At 36.1% G+C, this 7,458-nt stretch overlaps 1 long non-coding RNA gene across 1 annotated transcript in view; it reads left to right on the forward strand.

The window, feature by feature from the left end:
• LOC108496205 overlaps positions 1-7,458 on the forward strand; it is a 117,346-nt gene that overhangs the window by 108,114 nt on the left and 1,774 nt on the right. Inside the window, exon 2 of the long non-coding RNA XR_001874390.1 lies at positions 6,900-6,936. This is a non-coding gene — a long non-coding RNA (uncharacterized LOC108496205). The remainder of the gene's footprint in view (positions 1-6,899; positions 6,937-7,458) is intronic.

The raw sequence follows: 7,458 nt of genomic DNA on the forward strand, positions 1-7,458 counted from the left end.
TCAGCACTGGAGGGAGGGAGGGGCCCGACTGCTCATCAGAGGTATCATGCATAGTCAAAAGCCTGCAAGCTCAGCTCAGTACATCACACCTTCAGCACTGGAGGGAGGGAGGGGCCCGACTGCTCATCAGAGGTATCATGCAGGTCAAAAGCCTGCAAAAGTCTCCTAGAATGCATAAATCATTAACCATTTCAGTCTCTGACACTTGTTCATTAAAAAACCAAACCAAACCAAAACAAAACAACAAGAATTATGGGTTTCAAGGCATGCTGTAATTAGTAGCCTTTCAGTCTAAAGGAATAGCTCCTTGCGGTAATAAATTCAGGAACTGCTGCTTTCAATCTGCCCTTTTCACAGTCAAGAGACACAGAGATGGCACAAGCCCAAGGCAAAACATGACATATGACCTTTTACATATTGGTGTGTATCACAGTGGAGCATTCCTGGATTTCTCTAATCATTTCCTTCCTTTTCCCTATTCCAGATACTGCCAGAATATCCTCCCTGGTATGTCAGATCCTTTGTGAGCTCCAGAAAATATGCTGCCTTAATGAGAAAGGGTCCTGAGAGGATTATGAATTGGGCTATAGAGTTTCATAGGCAATAAAGTACCTATGATCTTTTTTCCACCAGTCATCTCCAGATTTTCCTGACACTCTGAAATTTTTCCTAAAAAATTCTTAAGAGGTATTATGAAGTTTATTAAAAATACAAGAAAGGACAAATTACAACAGAATATTAAGGGAAACAGAAAGTTAATATACACTAAGTCTTCATCTGAAATTCATTCACCGGTGCAGGCACGCTGCATCATTGCCTTTCTACCACCTGCATTATGGATGATTCTTTTCTGTGGTGCAGACTCTGAGAGAGGGTTGATTCACTCCTTTTAAATTAATCTGACTAGGGGAAAAAAGACAACCAGAAGCTATAAAACAGTATTTTCCTTCTTTTCTTAAATTATTTAATTTCCGAAAGAAAAAAAACCAACCATGCAGCAATCAAACAAGATCTCAGCAATCCATTAAACACCATTAGTCTTTCATCTTCCTAGCCAGTCTTGAATCATAGCATCGGAGGAAGTGAAAATAAAAACAACCAGATTCTCTCACCACCTACCACGGAATTATTTCCCACATAGCGCCTTGTAATACTTTTTTTTTTCCAGTTTAACATTGACTACATAATGTAAAGGGGCTTTCACCACTTCTTTGAGACAATTACTGAATCATTAGAAAAATATCTCCTCTAGGAATTTTTCTTGATCTCCATCTAATTCCAGTGGTTTCATTGCACTGTTTCTGATTTTGTTTTCTCATGTAATCCTCCCCAATGGCAATCATTGTTTCTTATCACAGCTCTTCATATGATAACAGTTGGTTTAAAATTTGACTACTACTACGATGCCTGGTTTACTTACTTCTTCAAAAAGTGAGTGATAATGTGGTAATTTTCCAAGTTCCATAATGAAAAATTGGAGGAAAATATTGAAAGGCAAACAAACATTAGCAACATACACAAGCAAAAATTAAAAAAAAAATTGTCATGTTCTACTAGAAGTTTACGTGCTGTCTTTTGAATGTGTAAGCCTTTGTCTTCATTAATCTGATATGAAATTTTTTTAAATGATTGCAAGGTCATATCTTACCAGGGTAATCAAATGCTAAAATTCTATTATATTAATGTAACATGAAATACAGAAATGTAACAGAACATAACTGTGAAAAATTGTTATAATGGGTCATATAGATAAATTCTATCTTGTTTTCATATATTTTGCTGAAATATTTTTACTCCTTTTTGGCAAAGGGAATGGAAGGTGGCAAAGATACAAGAATGCAGAGGTTGTTGAATGCCTTGTATGTCCTTGAATGCCCTTGTATGCCTTTGAATGACCTTTCTTGTGGGTTTTATGAATGTCAGTAGTATTTCTTGGTTGAAATCCCACCAAATTCAGTGGCAGCTGTTCTGCAGTTGTTTTATTTTTTTCAGTTCAGGACACTGAATCAGTCATATAACTACCTGCACTTTTATTAGGAGAAGATGACTGTCAAAACAAACACATAAGTTATTTTGTTGTTGTTGTTATTGCTTTTGGTTTTTTGTTTTTAAACTTTCTGGGCTATGGTGCATCTAGTCCTACCAGAGAATGCAAACAAGATCTCCCCAGAATTTCAGATAAATGCCTCCATTCTTGAGGCAAATAATGAAAGTCACTTTTTGTGCTTATACTTCAAGTCTGGAAGTTTCCTTGAAGCCTGTGGTTAATTTTAACACTTTAAGCTCGGTAAGAAAATGGAGCATTGAATAATGCAATTTGTGTATTTTGTAATACAGTTTTAAAAGACCACATAAAGCAAGGCCCATTACTATTAATTCATTACTGTTTCACTTCTTCCAGATCCTATATCTCCTAAGTACATTGGTAAAAACATGCATGTACACTAATCTTGAAGAATTAGGGACAAAATATCACATTTCAGATCGCTTGAACTAATTGAATTTGTAAAAGTGCTATTTATTTCTTGTGTTCTCTCATCCCGTCAATCTCTTTTTTTTTCCTCCTTTTTTATGCTTAGCTTAAAACTCCGGAAGATTTTTTTGAAAATATTGTATTCAAAGTGGCAACACTAAGTTCTAATGTTTATCTTAATGAAACATTTCATACTCTGAAAAATTCTCTTTATTCCAAGATATTATCTATGGTTTACAAAATTTTTATGATGATTGCTTGGAGGTCTTGGCTTAGGAAATCTAGCCTTGACACACATTTATGGAAAATTAATTTATTTCAGTTGCCTCTTAATGTTATCTGAAAAGAGGAACTATTTAAAATTAGCTGCCAGACGCAGAAATAATCCTAGTCGAAACAGAACATATTACATAAAATATAAAGGGGCTAATCTGGCTTTTGGATGGTGCAAGGATTTTAACATATCTTATTACCACCTGGAATATATTTTAACCAGGCTTTAGAGAGATATCATGAATTCTTCTCATGCATTCAGGATCATGGCCTAATATTCTCAAAATGTTTGCAGAAAACAAGATATATTGTGCTGTTGACTTTTGTGAGGCTCCTTGGAGAGCTTCACACGATCAATACCACAAAATTAACTGAAATAACAGCTATTCTAATTACAGACAAGTTAAAAAAGCTGAGACTTGTGTTTCAATTTTCAAAATGCCAGTGGATTCAGCTAATTGCCAAATGCTGTCACAGTGAGAGCAGCCAGGTCATGTTATCAAGACCTTTGTTGTCTAGTGGCAGTGAAAATAATAGGAAGAGAATACTTAGTACCTGAAATAAAGGCAGACGGCATCAGATGCCAAGGTCAGACCCTTTCCCTCCTGAGTGCCAGCCTGGTATCAGGAACAGGAGAGTTTATTCAGATCTGGCAGCGAAGCCCCAGGTATACAGAGGTACACTCTCTCTCTCTCTTTTTGGATTAATTTTTAACCAGTTTTTAAACTGACTCCTTCTTGGAATGAAGGATTTTGCAACTTGTTCTCATGGAACATTTTTAATCTTATTCACTTTACTCTGTTCAAATCAAGGAATATGAAGGAGGAATCTCTTTCTAACAAGAGTGGGGCCCCTGAGATGTCATAGCTGGCAATGGCAGGGATGCCTCCCCTTTGGAGGCACTACCAATTTCCATCCCCATGGACAATCAGGTATCCCCATCCATGATCAGGTAAAGCTGGGTGAAAGAACTGGAGCCAGTGGAGCTATCCAAAAGTAATCGTAGTGTCATAGAATATCCTGAGTTGGAATTATCAAAGTGCAACTCTTGGCCCTGCACAGCCCAGCCCCAAGAATCACACCATGTTCCTGAGAGTGTTGTCCAGACACTTCTTGAACTCAGACAGCCTTGGTGCCACGACCATTCCCCTGGGAAGCCTGTTCCAAGAGCTCTTTCATATTAGAACCAAGTTCTAGTGAGCTCATTAAAGTCAAGGATGTGGATGGGAAACCACTGAGAATAACATTTGACCTAAAAGCAAAACCAACCAAAAAATAAAAACACCATCAAGATTTGGAGGCAACAATGTAACTTGAACACATTTTTCTTTATGCTGATATATGTTTTCTTCTGAATGCTCAAAATTTACTATGTGTTTCCTGAGCGTTGCCTAGCTTTTTGGTTTCCTAAGAGGAAAATAAAATTTGTCATTACTGCTATCCTTTTACTTAAATTCCATGCCCAGGAATTACAGATAGACATGCTGTGCCTTCATTTTGACACATCAGCCATCGCATACACAAATCACGTTTAAATTTCCACAATCACATGCTCCATTATCAGCCACACAGATAGTAGAGCAAGCTCAAAATAAAACTGCTTTGTTCCAGTCATGAGCTCTATAATATCCCTTATAAATCAGGATTGGTTGTATGGTTTCTTGCACACATCCTACGGATTTGCTATGCAAAAGCCATTGATCATACATACCACTTTTTTGCCTCTTTACATCTGAAGAGCTATGCTGCTCTGTGGGGTGAAGGAGGGGGAAAGAAGGAAAAATTTATGGGTTATGAATATTGACAGAGAAGATATTCTTTGTTTATTGAAGCCTTGTTTACATAAAAGCTCTTTACAGGGTACACCCTAAGTCTAGAGGTCCTAAACCAGTGTCAGTGAGCTGTCTGGGTATTTTTTCCCATGTATTGCACTGCTATTCTGCTGAAAATAGGGGTCCATTAACATTTGGCCCTTGAAGTTACTGAGGCTCAAGTCTCTGCGGTAGAACGTCTGCCCAATATGCAAAATAATGGAATGAATGGATTCATTGGAAACAATGATAACAAGACCTGGCTGAGCTAACTGTGACAGCATGTGGTAATTTTCCAGCCCGCTGATCCTGTAAAGAGAGCTGGAGCACAAAGTTTAGACTGTGGGGTAGGTTGGTCTGAATGGCTGCAAATAAGTGCAGAATATCTGATGATGTCATACATGCAATCTGACAGATGGGGCAGGGGTTTTGTTTGTTTTGATTTGCTTTGCTTTGTTTTAAACTTGAACTTAACTGTTTATTTTTCCAACATACTTACAGATTACAATTATAACATGAGAAGGCACAGTTGATTTTAAAGCGTGTCATGGAAGCATTGTTGTGCATTAGATTTAAGAAACAACCTTATTTCCTGGTGAAAGATGGTGTTTGTGCAGTGACTGTTCTGTGAATTACAGAAGAAAGTTGTTATAGAATGATGCATTATCTCTATATTCAGCCCTGGGGCTGCATTTTGAACCTAGCTCCCCTCCCCAAATCCCAATACATAATCTGAATAGCATAAATAAGTATTTTATTGCCTTAATTAGTCATCACATCAGAGAAACAGGCAATAAATGATGTCTAAATAGGTTACTAATTTAGGTTTAATTTCTGGGAATAAAATGGGATAAAGCAAATTCATTTGACTATTAGAGAATTTGTGTGTGTTTGCAAGACTACGCAACTCTAGACGTGTTGCAAATGCACTTCAATGCAAACATATGCTAACACAGTTATGTACCTCCTGAAGTATGTTTGAACCTTTACTCAAATGTGGACTGGAAAGATATGATATAGCATAATAATTGTGAGTTACCCTCAATATGGCTCCTTGCCACGTTATAGCTGAAAAAAACCATTAAAGGACAATTCCAATTCTGTGTTTGTGACTGAGATGATAATACAAGTATAGAACATACTCCTGGAATTTTTAGCACCTCTAAAACTAGATTAGACTTTTCATATGCTCCAAGGGAAAGATGCATAGAAATTTTTAATGTATTCCAATTGCACCTTCCTCTCTCCCTTCCGCTGTTATTTGTTCTTTTGGCTGTGAGCTCTCTGGAGCAAGTGCTCGAAGCACTGTAAAATAATGACAATAGGAAGAAAGTAGAGGTACACAAGTAAAAAAAGAAACACACATTGATTACAATGGGATTTTCTCTAAGTTTGGCATAGTTATCCAAAGTTAAGATAAACACAGGCAATATTTTAAAATGACAAAGCACGGGCTAAGCAAACCAGAAGGCCAAATTTTGAGGACCAGAGTTTACTACTTGATTTTAGTATCATTTTGGAAGCAGAGAAACTGTTGGGAGGCATAACTTTTATCACAGCTTGAAATTATTGTTATCAACAATGTATGTTATGTCTCAACTGAGGAGTAAATTCCTATTATAATAAACACTGTACAAATATACAATTGCAAGCAGCTTCTGATCCAATGAATTTTTAGTGTGATAGGCAAATTCAACACGAAGACAGACCAAAAGGTCTCTCTATACTTTCATGAAACTCTTCATATCCACAGAAAGACATAGGAATAGGATAGGAAGTGCCATGATTTTTTAAAATGGGGAAAAAAGGTTTCCCCATCTCCTCCATAACTTGAATCTCATGTTGATTTTATTGCTATGAAATTGTGACTACATTTTAATGTAACCTACTAGAAATATAAGGAGCATGTTTGTCACCTTTAGTGACCAGAGAGGAGAACAAAATGAAATACATGAGTTGTCACTAATATCCACTCTTAGGCTGTAAACTCTGTCTTTTTATTACTCCTTACTTTATAGAAGAAGAATTTCTAAATTCTAGGAAGTTTACCACTTTTTGTTTAATACCTCAGTATAGAACATTTTCACCCCGGAGGGATCTCTGTTAGTCAGAGAACCAGTAAAATTCTGACACAGGGGAATCTGTTCTTCAGATTTTTTTAATTTCTTTTTTGTGAGTAGTGAGTACCTTGGAGGAGGGTAGCCTGTGACAAAGGTTCAGAGGCCTCAATAGTTTTCATGCAGGTGTTAGGATCCCTCAATTCAAGCATCCCAGAAACTCAAAGAGAGCCCTGAAACAAAAAAAGAGAGCATGATTCACTGACAAGTATTCATCTTTCTCAGGTGAAGAACTCCTGCAGCTATTTGCAATGGAAAAGAGGTAAGAAAACAGAACTGTGGGAGCTGATGATTTAGATTTACAAGTGGTTTTACTGCTCTGGGAGAATGGAAGTGACTTCAACCTGCACAAAATTCTGATGAGGAGAAAATAGTACATCTTGACTTACCAGATGTAAAATATTTAATCATGAAAACATCCACAGTGGGGCAGAAAATAACTAATCAAATCACAGTTAATAACATTAATAATATTAAGATATTATATATTAATATATTTTATATATTATATATATTATACATTATATATCATATATATTAATATATTATATATATATCAAATCACAGTTAATAATATTAAAAAGAAGTTTACAGTTTTTAGCAAGTAAATACATCAAGTGCTAAATTTTAAATTGGATTAATTAATTGTTTGCATCATTATTATGAACTATGTTATACAAATTTAATTTTAATGTTAATTAAATAAAATTAGATAATGGCCAATCTTCCCTAGTGAAGATTTGGGAAAGGTCATTAACCCTTCGAGCCTGCGCAGTGGATTTTT

This window comes from Lepidothrix coronata, unplaced genomic scaffold (assembly GCF_001604755.1).
Source record: "Lepidothrix coronata isolate B3197 unplaced genomic scaffold, Lepidothrix_coronata-1.0 Scaffold37, whole genome shotgun sequence".
Taxonomy (NCBI): Eukaryota; Metazoa; Chordata; class Aves; order Passeriformes; family Pipridae; genus Lepidothrix; species Lepidothrix coronata.